Raw genomic sequence first — 20,292 nt, 5'->3', positions numbered from 1 at the left:
CCCCCAAAAAAGTCGCCAAGCTCTACACTCAGCCCGAGTCCGAGGTAAACAGCGAGCACCACAATGGCACTAGGACTTGGGGGGAAAAGAAACCCAGAAACCCTAACAAAACTGATCAGGAGTTTCCTGGAATGGAAGGGGGAGGGGGGTGGAGGCGTCCTCTGGAGTCGCCCCGGTTTACGCTCGGTCCCCGGGCAAGCTAGAGGGCGGCCGTGGCTGTTGTTGTTGTGGCGAGGCCGGTTGTTGCTGGGTGGCACAGGGAGAGGTGTGTGTGTGTGTGTGTTTGTGTGCGTGTGCGTGCGTGTGAGCGCCAGTCCCCGGACGGGGCCGTTTCTCTCTCTAGCTCTCCCCCTCGCCGCCGTCTCTGCCCCCATTAAATTATTAGTTGACTCATCCCGGCCGCTGTCGCCACCGCCGCCGTGCCCAGCTCGGCTCCGCGCGTCCGCCCGGGCTGCAGCCCTCTACGCCACTGCTCCTGCCGCTGCTGCTGCTGCCGCCGCCGCCGCCGCTGTGGCTGCCTCTTCTTCCTCCTCCTCATTTTAATACAAAATCACCCCGCTCGCAGCCCCAGCCCCGAGCACGCAGCCTCCTCCCGGCCGCCCGCCGCCGCCCCGAGCCCTTCCCCAGCGGGGCCGGCTCATCCGCCGCGTCCGGGGAGCGGGAGCGAGCGAGAAAGTGGCGGCGGCGGAGGAGGAGGAGGAGGGGGGAGGGAGAGGAGGAGGAGGAAGGGGGTGAGGAGCGGAGGAGGAAGGCGGCGGGGGGGCGTGGGGGGGCAGGGAGCAAGGAGAAGACGGAAAAGGGATGGGGATTAAAACCCGGGCTGGAGGGCCGGGACTGGGGGCGGGGGCGGGGGCGGCGAGTTAAAAAGCAGAAAGACAAGTAACTAGTGAATGAGTGAGGGGACGGGGGAGGGGGAGGCGCACGATTTCCGGCCCCGGGCGCGCAAGAATTTGTAATGAGCTTGATTAGAGTGAGGCGGCCCGACATTTATTACACACAATACCCAGAATAAGAAGGCGCCGATTGAGGGTTCGCGCCGGCCGCCGCCGGGCGCGCCGCGGGGTTGCGGCGGGGGGAGCAGAGGCGAAGGGAGGGGGCGTCCCTGGCAGCGTCCTCCTCGGCTGGGAGAGGAGCGCGCCGCGCGCGGGCGGCAGGGGCAGGTGTGCGAGTGGGAGCGGGTAGGGAGGAGGGGCAGGAGCGGCGGGGGATGAAAGTGATGAGGAGGAGGGGGCGAGGTCCAGGGGAAAAAACTAACCAACCACCCACACGCCACAAAAGCCACAAAAAGGATTACGCCGGGAGCGTTGCAGGCGTGCACCCGAGGGACAGGCGGGGCAGGGAGGGCGCGCCGGCCCCTCGGAAGAGGGCCGGGGCGTGCAGGTGACAGCAGCCGGGGACCGGGGTAGGGGGACTTCAGGAAGTGGCTCAAGGGGAACGTCAGGAGGTAGATCTCTCGGAGAAAGGCGGCGGATGCTGAAACGGTTTCAGAGGAGTTAAGTCCAGGCGCCTTGAAACGCTCTCCCGAATATTCATCCTCAAAGGAGAGCGGTCCCTAAACTACCAAGAGTCAAAAAAAAAAAAAAAAAAAAAAGACAAAGTAAGAGCTTTTTGTACTTGTCAGAGGTCGGTTCGAAACGCTCTCACTTCTCAACCTCAGAACACTTTGGAGGAAGAAATACGTAGCCCACGGTGGCCGAGTTAAATAAAATTTGGGTCACTTAAAAGAGGTCTGACTTGTTACCACAAAGGAAAAGATGCCACTATGCTTAAAAGAATTTACATCGGGTGAAGGACAAAGTTTGGGTTGGTAAACAGATCTGTTGTGGCAATTAATACTACTGCTGTACTTGAGGGTGAATTACCCAGATAAACAGTAGCAAGTAAGATTGATCCTGTTATTTAGCTAATCTATTAAATAAAGTTCATATGAAAATGAAGAACATTACAATCTCACCCAAAACAGAAATGCAGAATTTATGGCTCAGGTTTTAGTTACTTCCATCTTACACCCTGAAGGCAGTTAATCATTAAACAAGAACAAAAATCTTATAAGAATTATTTTTCATAATAGACTAATAGGGAAAAGAAAATCGGTCAGATGAGTATTTTGTTAACGCATAGAAAAGCAACAAGTTAGCACATGTACTGACACTAGAGGGGAAATGCAAATTAAGCTCTTTAAAGCTACCAATACACTCAGACCCACTGTTTACATTAAAAATCTAAGAAAAGCAGAAGGTAAAGTATAGGAAAATGATGGCCTCCTGGGGCAACAAGTTCAAGTTCAAGAGAAATACAGTGATAATATGTCACTCTAATGGCACCCAAGATTCACCCACAAACCGGAAAGGTTAGTCAGAATGGAGAAAGCAACCGTGAACCTTGGCGTGCATAAACCCAAGCCTTAAGCAAAAGAAAGAACGTGATAATAAAAAACAAAAACACAGAATAACAGACAAGAAACTAAATATAAAGACAGTCTTTATTAAAAGCCCAAATGATACAACATTTCTAAAAGTTGAAATGTGGGGACATATTGAGGAGGATATTTTAATGAAATTAAAAGAATATAATCAATAACGAAATAAATATGGCACTTCTGTCAGAGCTGGTATTGTGGATGGGAGTACCTATACTTAGAAAAAAATGATATTTGATATATTAAAGAAAAAACATAGGTTAAACTTGGAATTTCTTAGATGGATATTTTAATAGTTGCTTCAAACTGCTCATGTCTGACATGTTTCACTGAAACATGCCTTCTTTTTTAGTAGGCACAGTGAATTCTAGTTTTATTCTGTGCAAACTTACTCGACATAGCAAAAAAAGAAGAAAATAAAGGAAAATTACAGTAGAATCCAAAAAAAAAAACAATTTGCTCATGCAACTGCACCTCACAATGGATGTTAAAAACAAGAAGGAAAGGAAAGAAAAAAAAAAGAAAGAAGGTTGTTCAGAAAAATTTGAGCAAAGAAAAAAGAACACTAAGAAAATGATTACCAAGAAATCTCACTATCAAGACACATTGGAATACAATACTGTAAATATATTTATCCCATCATTTAAACAAATAAATTAGACAAAAAACTTTCTGATCAGCTAAGCCTCCTAATGACTGGGTCAATTCTAATGTAATGTGGAAATTGAAATAATAATCTTCATTTAATTTTATTTTATTTATTTATTTATTTTGCACGGGCAGGTACCGGGAATCGAACGTGGGTCTCCGGCATAGCAGGCAAGAACTTGAAATAATAATCTTTAAATTTGAATAGCACCTTTTATCTGAACCACAAATTGATGCATAAACACAAAGCATAGAAGTATGTATTAAAGATGGGCATGGCCTTGGAAAATGATAAACAGAATAAATGAGAATCTAATAATGGCATCTAATAATGACTTTATTATGAATAACCAACACAGTATAACATGAGTCTATTAATTGCAAACACATATTAAAATTTTGCTGAAGCACATTCTGTATTCCTGGACTATATGGTTATAAGAAATGATGTAAGTAAAATGGCACAGAAGTGTATGCCCTCCAAGTGGTATACTACATTGATGAACTTAATTACTACATATCATCTACTCTCAAAGAATATTCATTATAGTTACTGAGTACTGACAAATGTGAACCCAGATTAAAATAAAGAAATAAAAGAAAGTTAATTAAGAAACGAACACCTTCCTAGGTATATGTGAGCATAAACTATCATTTGGGCGGTGGGGTGAGACATTGTACACAGGTATCTTTGTACTTAGCCATAAAGATGCAAACAAATATTGAAAAGTTAAAACAAAATAAACTGTATAAACCTTGCCATCAAAACAGAAACTCAGGAACATAAAATATTATAACTCAAATACATGAACTACTTAGTTAACATGTGCACATATGGTTACGAGTGCATCGATTTTTTTTATCACATGAGAAGGCATTCATACTGGTTACCCAAAGGTAGCAAAGAAAAAATATTGTAGCAGATATACAAAATCTTGAAAACTTAATAATGAAAGGACTACTGCATGCTTCAGATGGCACTGTATTAAGATAAATATGCAGGCAGATATCTGAAAGCATTAAAACACATTCAGAGTTCTGAATAGCACATACATTTGTAATAAACAGAGAAAGCATTTAGAATTCGAACGCTTTTAAGATATGACAACTCTGCCAGTGACTGTGTTAGCAAAGCAATGCTTACTACCATAGGACTTTCTAAGGACATGTTTTGTTTTGTTTTTTTCTGTCTTTTTTAATTCAAATGCAGTTGGCTATCTCTCTACACTCTTAAAGCAGTACAATTTACGTAGCATATTGCTCTTTTTATTGTGACAACTCTTTGTCTTTTGGCTTTGGCTGCAGGTGATATTTTCTGAACATGAATTTCTGGGAATATAGTCTGTGTTGGCCATACATGGATATCTACTCGGGCCATATGTTTGCCGTCATGTGTCTCATTTTGTCTTTCTGGGATGTCAGGACTGATTTCCACATCGTTTCTTGAATGGACCAAGTATCACTTTGTAAGAGCAGGCAGGAAAGAGCTGGGGCTGGAGCCTAAACAACTTTGTCTAAACATATGTTGGAGAGGAAATGCAATATCCTGTAAACATTTGCACCCTTCTTCTCACATCTTATCTGTGACCGACATCATCACAACTGCATATAGTTTAAGAGATAGTCTACTTGATCAAGTTCAGAAGCCTGCATTACGTGTGTGCCTGCAGCTTAATCAGACAAACCCCATGACTTTGGGGGCTATGGCATGGCACACTCCAGCTGCCATACTCTGAGAGTCCTGGGTCCGGCCTGCAGCCAAAGTGACCCAGCTTCCAACTTGGGAAAGGGAAACTGCCTCATGCTATCCTTCTTCAGTAAATAATGGAACTCTGATTAAACTCACTGGCTAATCCTACAAGAAGGTATGACTCCCATTACATACTCAAAGCCTCTTCAATATCTCCTTTGTAACAATCATCACAGTCTTAATCAATTAACAATTTGGGTCATTATTGGTTTAATGGATGTCTCCCATGCTAGACTATAAGCCCCAAGAGAAAGCAGAGACTGTCTGTCTTGCTTACTGCCACGTTACCAGGAGCTCGTGCAGTGTCCTGGTAATACATACATATGAATAAATAAGTGGGAGCAAAACCTGATAGTGTTATTTGCAACCAACATTCACTGCTTTATTACAATGTCAGTCCCTTTTAGAGACGGTAGAAGTGAGGAGGAAGGAACAGTGAAAAAGGTAACTATATCATTTAAATTAATTAATATGAAATAAAATTAGAAATTTAGTTCTTGGGCAACATGCCAACTGCTCGACAGCCCAATGTGGCTAGTGATCATCATACTGGACAGTGCAGATTCTAGACCTTGCAGAAAGTTCTGATGGTCAGTGCCGTCCTAGAGAACTCCTGTAAAAGATGGCTAAGTGAATCCAGGACCTGGCCAGGAGGAGTCTTAGAGGTGCCGAATGGCTCTCAGACATTCTAATGATGTCCACATCGAAACCATTTTCCATTTTAGAATTAGCCCATAAATCTGTAAAATTGCATGGAATGAGACTTATGTTTCACTGAACACTAATTTAAGACAACTTTTCTAGATTGAAAGGGTCCTTTAATACATTTGAAATAATATGTGTTTACCCCACATGCTGTTTTCATTAGCATTTAAATACCCTGTAGATGAAATTAAAAACCACTGAGTCGACCCTGCCCTTACCCTCGCCCCATCCCTTACATTTAATAAGTATGGCTGCCCTTAGAAATGACTCTTTTAGAAGCTGTAATGTAGATGCTCAAACTGGGAGGACATCCAGGTACCAAATAAGGAATGGCATACTGTAGAAAATAATGGCAACAGGCTTGACAATTTCAGAGGAGATAAAGAAGTAATGATGACGTATTCTTAAGTATTAGCATAAGGTTTTTTGTTTTTGTTTTTCATAACAAGCAGGGTTTCAGTTATAGCCAGAGGGATAGTGATCAAAGTTATTTCCTAATCATTTTGAGTGGATGATAATCCACTGATAATCTGTGATATGGTCATAAAGGTCATCGTTAGAGCTGAACAAAGAAAAGGCAACATCTAAGCTAGTTTGGGGAGTGCTAGATACAGAAAATGAGTTGTCACTCCAGCTGACATCTAGAACCCAACAGAATATCTGGGTCTTTTACCCTGAGATATTACTTATTTTATTAACATGATTTTACTGGGCAAAATTTTTAAAAGCTACTTTTCCTTCCATAGATGTCTGTATGGATCAATACCTTGATAAGGGACAATAATAATAATTCCATCAAAATTGGTATTTCTATCTTGACCTAGATCCACAATTGAGCAGGGAAGGGGGATGATTCCTGCAAACGCTGTTGAGTCTTCCAGTGTAGACAGCACCAACAAACTACGTAGTTTCCAGAAGCCCAGTTTTCTCCCATGGCTCCTTGCTACCTGGCGCGCTCCTGCTGATCCTTTCACCTTAGAATCTCCCCTCTGCCATCTCCTTTAACATTCAGCTGGATTTCCCCTCCTCTGTCCAAAGCCCTTTCCAGCTGTTATTTCCTCCTCAATGCTCCATCACACCACCTGTCCTGCTTTGTGCATTCCATATTTACAGGTCTGCCTCTCCAAACTACAAGGCTGTAAGCATCTCGAGGGTTTACTGATGCTTATATTCCTGGTGTCTCACATCACAGGGCTAGCCACCACAGGGGAGGGATTCAAAAACTGTTTTTATGAGTGACTGCTTCTAAGACTGCTACTTGAAAAATATCTTAGTTTTATCCCAGTTGCTGAAATCAAAGGTTAGCTCAGTGGCTCACAAAATTTGCTGAATATTGGAATTACCTAAGGAGCATTCAGAAATCCTAATGCCCAGGTTTCACACTACAGCAATTAAATCAGAATGGCTGAGTGTGGGAGCTAGACAGTTTGTTTGTTTGAAGATTCCAGGACAACTCCAATGTGCAGTCAGGTTTGGAATCCACTGTGTTAGGTAATATTTTTGACGTAGGGAATCAAATATGCCTGATAGGACACCTCTGAGGGGTCACCTGGAAAAGTTAAGTCTGTTCTAGGAACTAGCATGACCCAAAATGTTTAAGAATCTATGCACAGGTTAATCACTTATTCCAAAGTAATTAAAGATTTAAGAAATAGTGGGGGAGTGGGGGCAAGCAGTTAGATCATTCATTGGTGAATGAAGGGACACTGAAGAACCATGATAAAGTAATAATTGGGCACTTGATTGAGATTTATCAGGGTGCTAGAAATCCTGTGTAGGTACATGATTTCTCATCACAGACATACGCTACTAACCACAAAATTACACACCGAAGTAGAGTTCTAAAGCCGGCTGTTATTTACTGGAGTCTTCAGAAACACCCCAGTTTTCTTGACTGTTTTTCAACAGGTTAGCATGATTTTTCTCCCAGAAAACTTTTCAACCTTAAGTGGGCTTCTCCTCTTTGAAAATAATTCAACTTATTTCCAGACTAGGTTACTACACTTAAGAAGAAACAAAATATTCACAGTGTTCATGCCAGGTAGCTGATTACAGGGTATCCCAGCCCGCACTGCTGTGCTTTTAATATTTGCAGAAGCGTGGAGGATTTTGATTCGAATGAAGTCAAACAGCAACCATTCCCAATCAATTTTTAGCCGAATTTTCTTAGCGATGTTCATGTTACAGCTAACCTTTCCTGGCTTAGTGAAAGGTAGAAGGCAAACCACTTGAGGTTACAATGGGCCTGAATCCTAGGCCAGGTTATTTAGTGGGGAGCATCAGCCAAAGGCAATATCTGATATTGTATTACCATGTCCATGACTCCCAGGCACTCTGGACCAGAGGTTGTCCACTGGGAAGGAAAGCCACCAGCAGAAACAAATGTATTACGTTTGAGCAAAGATTAAATATTATTGAATGGTTGAAAATTATGGAACCAAATAAGAAGCTTAATTCCAAACTAAAACACAGCACTCTTTCATCTATTTCTAAGATGGGTAGATATATATTATCATTAAAGTGTCAAACCAAGCTTCAGAGAAACAATGAGCTACAACACATTGAAGAACCACCCTTTCCCTCCCCATCCCCCAGCCTTCCATTGCTTTGTCCTTACCTGCTAATAGCCACAGTCCAGTCTATCTATGTTGGATAATTAATTCATATGATGAATACCTGACCCAAGGATAATTAACATGAATTGGTAATTAGAGACCACGATCCCACCCAAAGTAGTTAATTTGAGGGCCTTCAGATGCAAGAAAATTGTTCTCTTTTCAGGTTTATTTCCCTACAAGATCTTAGCAAAAGAAATTAAAAAAAGCATAGACCAAAACAAACAAGAGCACTTTAAGCCCAAATATTCTTTTTGGATGTTTTTCAAAACAGTAAAAATTTAATATACTCAAGAAATAGCAGGCCCTCACAATTAAACAATGCTCAGAGTATCAAATACTTACATGTAGCAGTGCCAAAGATGTGTGATAACTGTATAAACATAATCTATATAATGACTTAAACAATGTCTATAGATAGGAACTTTAGATTCTATTTTTTTTAAATAAAGGAAAAGAAATATTCTGTTAAACCAAAAGGCTTTCAATTGTAGTTTCGTCACTTCTTTTTTTGTGAGGGTAGCAAGGATTATTTACTTCTATATGTAATAATTTGTGATAACTTTTCTATAAAATATTCCTATATGCTGTTATATATCACTTATTCTTAGTGATTTTATTTTAGGCACTTGAATATTAATGGAGTTTCTAGTATTTTAGATACTCATGTCTAAATGATTTATTATTGAAATTTGTACCTATAAATATGTATATATTTTTTTCTGATGCATGACTAAGGAATGTGAATACATAGTGAAACCAAATTAAACATTTTAAATACATAGTTTTTATATGCAGCAGCATTAAATAAAATACTTAAAAATAGTTTCACAGTATAGCGTAGCTAAAGCAAACCTCGTTACTTATGTTGCAGGTGCCTATTTCTTTATTATGTGTTTATTGTGCAATTTAATTTATTATATAATAGACTATAAATATACATGCAAATTTTCAGCTGATATGAAGCAAAAAGTTGATAAATAATGCTACAATATAACTTTAAAAAAAGAACTAGTAAGCCTGGAGGCTATTTTTTAATCATTTATTTTTATTTATGCTGTAAAAACTATTTTCAATATATATATATAAATATACTTGAGAGAGAAACAAACAGCATATTTATGAAAATTTTTGATGGGAACCAGCTTGTAAGTGTTTTGAGACTACTGATTTAAAGACAGACAATACTCACTGTTCTTTTAGTGTTTCTACAATTGAAAAAAACACTAAATATTCACATTATATTTAATTAAAATTAAACTTTCTATCTGTCTTTGGCAGTAGCAAGGCTCTCAAAAACAACTTTTTAATTCTTCTTGCACAAAGGGGTCTTGTCACTAAAAATTTGCAACACCGCAAACAAGATTAAAGGCATCTTCCCAGCTAGAATATGCTGCAGTTTGGAATATGAAGTAAATCTTCTGACAGTCTCAATAGATTTGAGAAACCCAATTGTTTGGCCAACATCCAAGAGTATGAATAAATATATATATCATATAAATAAATATAATACATAAAGCATAATAATATTTGCAGCTTTACATGAGAGCATTACACAATTAAAAACTAGTCTACCATGGTTTTTGTCAGAAATCCTTTAAGATGCAGAATTAGTTTAACACCCCTATTATTAAGCAACTTCCACATTAGAAAGGATAAATGACATAGGAAGCGTAGTGAAGAAAAAGATAGGGCACTAGATTTGTCTTGCTTCTTTCTCTACGAGTTAGCTGAGTGACCCTTCATCAGTCAAGCGGGATCAGGTTCCGTAACTACAAAATGACAGAGTAAAATCTGATAATCTGTAAGACCCCATGAAGATTCTTTGCCCCTAAATTTAACTCTAAAAAAATCAAGTTGACTTTAACAAGAAAATAAAGATATAAAGAAATTTCTTACATGCTACATTAGATGTTTATCTATATATAAGAGACAGGTGTCAAACAAACAAACAAACAAAATAAAAACCACTAAGGCAATGAGAAACTTTAACTCACCAGATTCCATCTGTTACATTTGAATTCATGCATAATTGATTATTCATGACTGGTAAGTTCTTTTCTCACTAGCCGACCACAGTTTTCTAAACATCATGTATTAAATCACTACTAAAGTAGACGACATTTCAGAAACAGCAAGGGGCAGAATAAGAATATTTTAAATGAAAAATTACATGCCAGTTTATAATAATAGAACTGACCTATGTTTAAGGGAGAGAAATTTTAATATGTGCATATTAAATATTAATAACCTATTCTGTTATTGTTATAATATGGTTAAGTAGGCTTCTCCATGCTTAAGGAAAGAGGGGGAAGTAGGAATGCACAATGGTGCAAAAAGACACAGACACTGGAGGCAGACATAAGGAAAATGTGTCAACAATAAACAAGAGGAAATGAGAAAGAAGGAAAAGATGAAGGTGGAAACTAATCTCTATGTGTCATTATGACTGCCAGAGTACTGGCAAAGAAACAGCATCCTTTTATTTCAATTTTAATCATTTCTGAATTTTAATACCCGGCTCCCTTTGTAATTCTCCTGGCATTCCCCATATGCCTTCATCCCAGCCAAAACACCAGCGTAAATTAAATGGCAGGCAACCACACTGCTGATGTAGCCTCCCCAAAGAACCTGCCAGGTGACCAAAAACAAGAGGTATGTCTACCTTGCATCCCTGAGGACTTCAATCCAATTGACTGGCTGAATGGTCTCTACTTTCTTCAATTTTGAAAAGAAGGGCAGCAGTTAGGTAATCTATAGATAGAGAATCATTAAAAAGAAAATAAAGCAAGCCAGTAGTAATACAATAATCAGTGACCATCAGGGCTTGGAAAAATGAGTTTGCTCTCACTGGCACTAAGGAGCATCACATGATTATTTAATTACAGCTCTAATTTTTGTCTCATGGATGGCAACATATCAACAATTAATAGGGCAAATAGAAGAGACTGTTGTTTAAAGAGACAGAATGTACATGATAATGCAATAGGTCACACAGCAGTGGACTGCCTAAGGGATACTTTCCCTTGCATCAACTAAATCGAAAGGACATCTTAAAGGGAAGTGTCTTTTTTGGATAACTTTCATAGAATGCCCAGAACTTTTCAGAATATCTCAGAGGCAGGTAATACAACCCGTTCGCAACTCTCGTATTAATGTTAAGGAAGGGTGTAAAATCCTCACTAATATAAATACACTAAATCTTGGAGCATTTTTTTAAATTATAAAATGATCTGGCTATGACAAAAAGTGTCTTTTCATCCAATAACCACAGCCAATATTTATTCAATGGGCTACTGGAGAAAAAAAATCTCTATTCCAGGAAAAAACAAATGGAGAGCAATCAGACTTGGGCATTAGTCCATAATAGTCTTGGTTCTGGAATGTCAGGACAACCATGGCCTAACTGCAAGGACTTCTTCAGGGGAATGCTGCGTGTTGACTCCAGCGCAGTTTGTTACCACAGCCAAACACCCCAGGATCATGAACCTGAACAGAGACACTCCATCTAAATCCAGAGGTCAAACAATGAGAATAAAACAGCTCAAGGACTACTATCAAAAAAATGTCAGAACACATCATTAAAGAAGAAAAAGCATTCAATTATCGAAAAACTAGAGTATTTATAGATTGTGTTCAGATAATTCAGTAAAAGAAGAGACTCTGTTTCCCTAATCTTTATCAACACAAGCCAAACATATTATTTTATTATTAATTTAGCAATTCTTTGAGTGCTTAATACAGGCAAGGTACAGAATGTTAACTGTGAAGGTTCTCCTATTTTATATATCACAGATATCCACCTTACACTTAAGTTCTTGTATTGTAGTTTAATAATTAGTTGAAATAAATAACAAGCGCCATCTACAAACTTCATAAAGCACCAGGCATACTAGAGCATTTTTAAGTGCCATGCCACAAGATTACAGGATCTACATATCCAAGGGAATCAGGGGAATTCAAGTAGTTCCCAAATTTGACAGAATTGTCTAAGTTAGTCCAGCTTTAAACCTCTAGGTTCAGTCACTCACTGTTTTGCCAAGCTAGAAGCAAAACCTGTGGTTTGTGATTTGGACAATGAATTAGTCTTAGAACAACCACTGTAAGCAACTGCTCAAATGTATCTTACATATTAGAGTATACAGAATTGTAAAGAAACATAACTTGGTTAAAGAAACACTGATAAATGATACTACAAAAAAGTACTGAGATGCTAACTCTCCCCAATGAGATTTCTATGATGTAGGATGGCCAATGTCATCAGAAAACAAGAAAATGTAGGTGACTCAAAATATGTGGGAAAGTAAAAACCACTAAGGGACAACAATTTCTGATGATATTGTTAAAAGATATCAAGCCAATACTAACTAATTACAAAGAAGGGGGAAAAACGCAGAACAAAACCTGGAAGAGAATTTTACATCTTACTGAAAAGTTTTAAAAATTAAGTTGTTTTAGTAGAAAACCTTTGATAATAATGGAACAAAAATCTAACTCCATACATTCTAAAAGAAATTTTTTTAAGTCAAGCAAGCAGCAGCTTGTATGTAAGAGTATTCATCATTCTTTTTTTATAAGATTGTTAATATACAGTTAACATGTCTCAGAAAAGGCTGTAATTAGCTGTCTACTGCTCTAATAACACTAATAAGCATACAGTATTATTAAAATACAATGACTCCATACAAACTAAGACTTGTCATTTTTAAACTTTTAAGATAATGTTCTAAATTGCTTTTGAGTCCTCTTAAACCATCCAAAAGGTAGCCCACTTCTAGGAATTATTATTTTTTTTTACTTTTAAAAGCATAGTTATTAAAATATGGTTCTTTCCTCCCACAGTCAGGAGAAATCTAACACTAAACAGGGCATCTAAATATGCATTTCAGTTGTTGAAAATACAATGGGAAACACTTGGATTATTTTACCAATTCTGCAGATTCCTTTTAACATTTGAAACTGTAAGCATTCTAATGTAGTACTTCACTCACTGATAAAATACTTTCTGGGGAAGAGAAAGGTTTGCTACATCAAGAATCACATAGCCCCGTTTGTTAATCCCAAATGATTTCCATTGTCTGGTTCACTGCAACAGGAAAACTCAATTGCATTCAACATCAAACAGCTAATTATGGATATGCTATATTCAAGACTATCTCCATTTCAAAAATACACTAGGTTCTATTTAATTTATTGTAATTATTATAATAAAATATTTATAGCATAAAACCTCTTTTACCTTAACATTATAAACATTAAAAGGCCAAATTGTCATTTACATGCTCTTAACGGCGTATCAGAAACCATTGAGCAAGACTTAGAAAGGAACCTTTAGCAATCAACTTCACTGTATGCCTTGCTTCCAGGAAAACATGTATCTAAAAAAATTCCCCTTCACACAGATTACTGACTACTTTTTTCTTTAAATATCTCAAGGAAAGAAGATCTAATAATTTCTTCTGAGAGCTGGCTACCATACTCACCACCACCCCCTAAAAAGAATGCCCACTGAAGAATTTTCCTTGGCATCTGGTCCCAAATCTACAGAGGAGAAAAAGCAAATCCCAAAACAGAGACCTCCCCAGACCACCAAATGCCTTTCTTGCATTGTGGCTGACACCCTGGTTCTCCACATGGAATTGATAGTAGGAACTTTTCTGGCACTTACCCTCCAAATATCAGAGGCTGCTCCCTGAATCTAGCCCTACAGGAGAGCTCTCAAAAAGAAGTCTTTGATGAGGTGACAATAACGAACTTCTCTCTGGCACTGTTAACAAAGCAGAAGCATCCCCCAAATGAAGTGGTTACCAGTTGCCTGCGAAGCAGCTGGACCATTTCTGCAGTTGTGAGGGTGCGTCACAAATCAGGTCATAGCTCTGGGTAGAGTCCACCCACTTCACCCGGTATAACACCCTCTACTTCCTGCACACCTGGAGGGGAGAGGTGTAGAGGAGGGGGACCAGGGCAGGTCCACAGACATTCCAGTCAAGGCACAACCCAGTGCTACCTGACATCTGCTTCCTCTGCAAGCATTTCAGCCTCATCTAGGCGACCAGTACCCCTAGGTACGAATAAGTGGGCTCTAAAGTAATTGATGAATGTAATGAAATCGTTCACAGTTAAATGTATTATCTCGCAAGACCTTCCTCCACTGGAAACTGAACCAACACTTAATTTTTGATTACAAGAAGAGATCTTTACCAAAATTTCACTATCTGTACTAGACAAATTTCAGCAGTAACTGGGGACAAAAAAAAAAACACTCTGGGGTATCCGTTAACTAATTTTTCATCTCTTAGAACTAAACTAGATCACCGCATAAGCTGAGTTACATCCTTGAAAGTCCATCGAAAGAGGTGATTAGAATTTCTGTTACGAACCTTCAGATAACACAAACTGTGGAAGTGATACAAAATAACATGAAAGAATAAAAATAGGCCAATATGCTGGAGAAATGCTACACTACTAAATCTCACCCTGAATATATATACACACAATCTGTATCTATTTACTCTGAAATGAAATATCTGATCTTAAAAAAGACTTAAAAAAATAAACAGCAAAAGGTACAGTTGGCGTAAGTTCAAAAGTACTAAATAATGTGTGTTAATGTGTTGATCACACTCTATGAAGACATCAAGTTTAAATACACTTACCATTGAGAATAGCACTTAGGAACAATACATAAATTACCATAGGAGACACTTTTTCTTTGGTATAGTGAAAGAGAAGAACCCTGTGTAACAGATCTAATTTATATGCTGTATTAAGACTACATTCTGCTATGATGTCAATGGAAGATGTGATTTGAGACTGACAACTACGTGTAGATGATGACTGTATAAGCTACTTACAGAATTTAAGTGAAAATAAGCATTTTCTCAAAGTTAAGTTTGAAATTCAACTTTAACAGCAATTTGATATTAAAAGAAAAAGAGATGGGGCTTTTAATTTTAAAACAAAAAAATATATATTTAATATTCTAAGCATGTAGAAATCTCCCTTATTTTACAGTTGGCAGATTAACAAGAAGAACAACCAAGTCTGCAAGAATATTTTCAGGGAAAAGCTAACAGTATCAATCAATCAATCAATGAGCCCCACTTTGTCCTCATATTTGCAGAGCACCATTATAAACTGAAACATTACATTTGTGACTTGGAAGAGAAGATGCTCTATCAAAGTTATTATCCAAGGAATCAAATAGTTTAAGTATTCTATTTGGAACTTTGTAGAAAGTTCAGTTAGCAAAGACACACTTGAATATGTTTGAACGTATTTGTCCTGAGGTTGCTCCAAGATGACTATTTTAAGTGGCATGTCGATTCTTTGAGGGGGTTTTGATGTTATGCAACGTAAAAGTGTATAACATTTCTTTCAACTGGTTTTCACAGGACAGAAACGAGAAGATGAAATTGATTTTCTTTAAAGTTTTGCCACTGGGAAATGATAAGAAAAACTCCACCCGACCCTTACCCCCAACCAGGAAGAGTCTGAAGCCCTAGATTATAGCACAGGTAGATATTAAAATGGAGACAGAGCCGTTATTTAGTGGTGACAGGAATATAAATACGTGTACTAACCTATAAACTGGTATTTACTTCAGGAAGGTAAGTAATATTTCTCCTCTGATTGCTGAGCTGTCAGTTTAATGCAGCGTAAATAAACAGTAGGTGCCTGCTAGCTCAAAGTAGGAAGTGTTCATTCCACAAGAGGAACAGATTACTGAAGCCTGATGCTCATCATGCTGAAACGTAACTTTCATTTTACCAGAAAATATACCCTACCGTGGATGATTTTTCGAGCCTGATTTATTAATTACAGAACACTGTTCTGTCAAAATATAAACCAATTTATAAAAATCATCCTTGAGTTTGGAGTTTGAAACCCAAATCAATTTGAAAAGCAGGAGTAATGACTGCTCTGTAATTTGATCACAAAAGCAAAAAATGAATACTTAATATAATAAGCATAAACTATACAAAACCAAAAAGACAAAGAACATATTTAAATAACAGAGAATTTAATGATCTGAGTTATCTAATTTACTCAAAATCCTCCTGTGCTAATTAAAAGCACACTGGCACCTTTAATATTTTGCAACCTTTTGCCATTTCAGTTTGATACATATGCTTATCCTGCTCTCTGGAATATCTAAAAGTAAACTGTTCATAAAACTCATATCACACTTCTTAATTCCAACAGAAATATTACTGAACTCTCCTGAAAGAAATGGCAAGTTTGAAGATCAACTGATGATATCCTTCCTAAGAGCACTCATGCAAAATGTGGTGTTCTTTCCATTTTATATAAGCAACAAAGCTATGGCAGCACATAGTAACTAATTTTCTCCTTACATAAAAGTACCAAGCAAAATATTTCACTGCATCATTGTAAAGGGTAACTCATTTTATCTAAAAGATATGAAAGACAATTTGGAGAAGTTTCTATTTAAATGTGAGCAAAAAACTGATAATTAATGGACGGTAAGTAAAAAAAAGAGGGGGTTTTAAAAAGAAGATTTTGGATTTGACTGCACACGTGCAGACAGTCTGAAGATTGATTCAGTCATATGCATTTATTTTATATACTTCATCAATTCCAAGTACTAATATAATATAAAATACAATCATCCAAGACAATATGTATGGAAGAAATAATTTGTTTGTGTAAAGGGCATATCTATCTATGATGGCTCTTTTGGAAATTTACAGAGCAGATGATAAACCATTAGAGTGCTTTATAATGTCCCTGCTGTATATCCATGTTGTGTTTAGCTTAATAGTGTTTGTAACCAAAAGATTTCTACAATAATGAGGAACAGGTGCCTGTCACCTGACCTTTTAGGCCTAATTTACAATCCACAACCTGTCACATGAAAAAATAACTAAACATCTCCTCCAGATATTTTGGTCTTTGCTAATTTAATGCAGTCTTTCTTAACTATCACTCAGCATATCACATCACAAGTTCATATAGCTGGCAACAGACAATTTTGCAGAAATAACCCAATACTCATTTTGTTGTTGCTCTTGTTTCAGATGCCAGGAGACAAAAGAGCTACTTTTGTAAATTATCAACCAAAGAATATATTAATTTATTAAAACAACTGAACAAAAGGCATTCCTTTTGAATACTTTTACATACAAAGAACTATTATTTATTACATATTTCAGCTAGTGGGAAAATGAGGAATGCATTGATTCTGGAAATAACTATTCAGACTTTTGGAAGTTCTTTAGGTTTTCTTTATCTTTTTTCTTCCCTCACCTCCTTCCCTCCCCCACATTTTAAGGCACTAGTACTTTAGGAGGGAAATCCCTATTTGTTCCTTTTTCATCCATCATTTATATTCATTATTCAGAGGGGAATACAAAATTGAACAGTGATTTTATTTCTCTTGTATAATTTTGTTACATCTATCCATATTCAAATTTAACAATGCTTTGTATTTTATAGCTACTGCTTATTATGTATTACATATGACTAGACAACCCTACATTTAATATTGCTTCCATTAGAAAAAATATGAAGTAATAAGTGTCAAATGGAGATGAAGAATAAACATGTTTGTTATACTTATAAAATGCATAATCATTTAAAATGTGCACAAATAGAATACACATCCTGCTACTGTTGTTTTATATGGTATGTGCATTGTTTAAAGTATATTTAATAATGTACCTAACCAAGTGAATGTGTTTATGTCTGGTGATTGTGTTGAACACTTGGAGAGATAGTAAAAGATACAGCCAGTTACTTCAACTAACTAAAGTTGAAATTATGCACTTATTATAACCTTTTCTAACAATGTGAGAAAAACACAGTAAATATATTAAATTTGTTTCACAACAGATGCTTAGGTTGTTAATATTTAAGATGCCTATTCATGCTATTCCTGTCTGCACATTTGTCAAAAATGTAAGCTTGAATGCTAATGTTTGCCAGCAGACTGGAGCAGCCAGTATATGAATGTACTACTGTTCTAAAATAATATGCAATAGGCAAAAAGGACTACTTTGCTAAATCATAGCACTGGTACCATACAACAGATGAAAGGTTTTTAGAGCAAATATCTCAACCTTGGCTTTCGCCCCCATATTAAAGAATGGTTTTTTTGTTTGTTTTGTTTTTGCAGATACTTTTGACTGTACAGAAAAAATTCCACATTCCTGATATCTCAGAAAAATTCACTTTATAGGGAGGGTAAACATTTCAATAAAGTTTCAACGTTATGAGTTACTTCATCAGACTCACAAACACTAGATTTCAGGAACTGCTTAGGACAAAACCTGACACTGAGCGGTCGCGATTTTTCTCCTTCTTACCCCCCTTCCTGTGAGAAAGTCAGGCCCCTTGGCCTTCAAGGACGCCGGCACAGAACCCCATCCTGTCCGGGGAGACAGGCTCTCTCCCGGTGAGAGGGAGTCTTTCTGTTTCTCCCTCTCTTTTTACAACCATGTGGAGTCCAAATCTTAGAACATTTGTCTGGACATTCGGAAAGCCACTGAGAAAGTCGGCCGAGGAAGGGCGCAGAGGTCAAAGCTGCCAACCTGGGCACTTTGAGAGATGACCCTGTAGTTGATACCTGTAAGTGAAATTTGCAACGCCCTGATGGAAGCTGTGGCCAAAACTGCCACTGTCTTCCCTCTCAGTCTACCAGGGCCTTCCCAAAAAGGTCCAGCTCAATGCACTTCCCCGGGGCGCGCGTGTCTTTCTCCGGACCTGCCACCTGCCTGCTTCGTCCCTCTCTTTGTGGTCTCCCAAACCCACGCCCCGCCGCCCCGGAAGCCTCGGGAAGAGAGCGCTAAGAGAAGACCGCCGCGCTCGAGTCCCGACCGCAAGAGGGGTACACCGTGCGGACCTCGAGACCGCACCCGAAATGTCCCGGCCCCTGTTAGGAGTGTGGCATCTTCTCCTGTCTCCAGCCCAACTCCGAACCCACACACACGCCGGTAGCCCCTCCAGGAGCGACGCCGCTACCGTCGGCAAGGCTTGAAAGCGGCGTGCCGCGGCTCGCAAACTCCCCGCTCCAACTTGAGCGCCCCGGCGCCGGAGTGGCTCCCGGGATGGAGAAGTTGCCACAAACTTCCCAGGCCCCTGTCCGCCGCCACTCACAACCAGCTGCGCCGGTGGGGGGCCGAAGAAGGTGGCGATGGACCCGAAAAAGATGCTCAGCGGACCTGCCATCCGGCGGGGAAACGTTTCCACTCCCACCGCCCACCCCGCCAGGCACCCTTCTGCCTGGCCAGCTCGCGGGGCGCACAGAGAATCTCCCCCTTTCCCCGTTTGCTTCCTTCGGTCTTTTCGACCCCCCTTCGCTTTTCCAGAGGGGCCAGACCGATGCTCTGAAGGGGGGTTGTTCAGCCCGGGTCTGTCGGGCAGGTGTGCTAGCGTGTCCACACCCTGACAGAGAACGAAAGGCATCTTCAAGTCCCCCAGCCCGGCTGCTCTCCCTCGCTCGACCGGCCCACACCTTCGGGCTACGGCTGCGCGAAAGAGACGGGGCTTCGGAGACTCCTGTCGCCGGGCGCCCACGAGAGTGGAGCCGAGCCGCCTCAACAAGGGGCGACGTGGGTGGGTGCTACAGATAAGTTTGGATCGATTCCGGAAAAAAGAGAGAGAGGGGGATAAAAGAGCAAGAGTGGCGTGGGGGGTGGGGGTGGGGGGTGGGAGGGAAGGAGGCGAAGGAGCAGAACTCACTCAGGCATGGGTAGGGGGCGGCGGTGGCTGTCGAGTGCGGGCCGGAGACCCGGAACGGCTCCCCCGGGCGGGCGCGCCGGCGTCGGACTCCCGAGCGGCAGCTTCTGCTTCTTCTGCCGCCGCCGCCGGAGCTGCGGCTGCCGCGGAAGTTAATTGCAACTTGACTTCAAGTTGTCTTCTTTCCCCATCCGAAGTGGGCGTTTAAAGGGGAGAGCGAGGCGAGGAGCTAGCTAGTGAGCGAGCGCGCGGGGCCGAGGGAAGGAAGGCGGGAGGGAGAGGGGGGAGGAGATGTTAACGGAGGGGAGGGGTGAGGTGGCGGCGGGGGCGGGAGGGGGAAGGGGCCAGTGGGAGCCGCTCTCGGCTCGGCGGTCGCCGCGCCTGCAGTCCGGAGGCGCACCGGAGCTGCCCGGGCGCCCCCCGCGGGAGCCCGCACCCAACCGGAGCGCGCAACC

At 40.1% G+C, this 20,292-nt stretch overlaps 1 protein-coding gene across 1 annotated transcript in view; it reads right to left on the bottom strand.

Moving 5' to 3' along the window:
• Positions 1-19,979, bottom strand: part of SATB1 (SATB homeobox 1) — a 98,711-nt gene extending 78,732 nt beyond the window's left edge. The window contains 1 exon segment of the mRNA XM_077130037.1: positions 19,841-19,979. The gene's annotated coding sequence lies outside the window, so the exon portion shown is untranslated.
• Between the last annotated feature and the right edge of the window lie 313 nt (positions 19,980-20,292).

Source organism: Tamandua tetradactyla, chromosome 15, assembly GCF_023851605.1.
Source record: "Tamandua tetradactyla isolate mTamTet1 chromosome 15, mTamTet1.pri, whole genome shotgun sequence".
Classification (NCBI taxonomy): Eukaryota; Metazoa; Chordata; class Mammalia; order Pilosa; family Myrmecophagidae; genus Tamandua; species Tamandua tetradactyla.
Note: the sequence above shows the minus strand (reverse complement) of the source record. Positions and strands in the feature narration are given on the sequence as shown.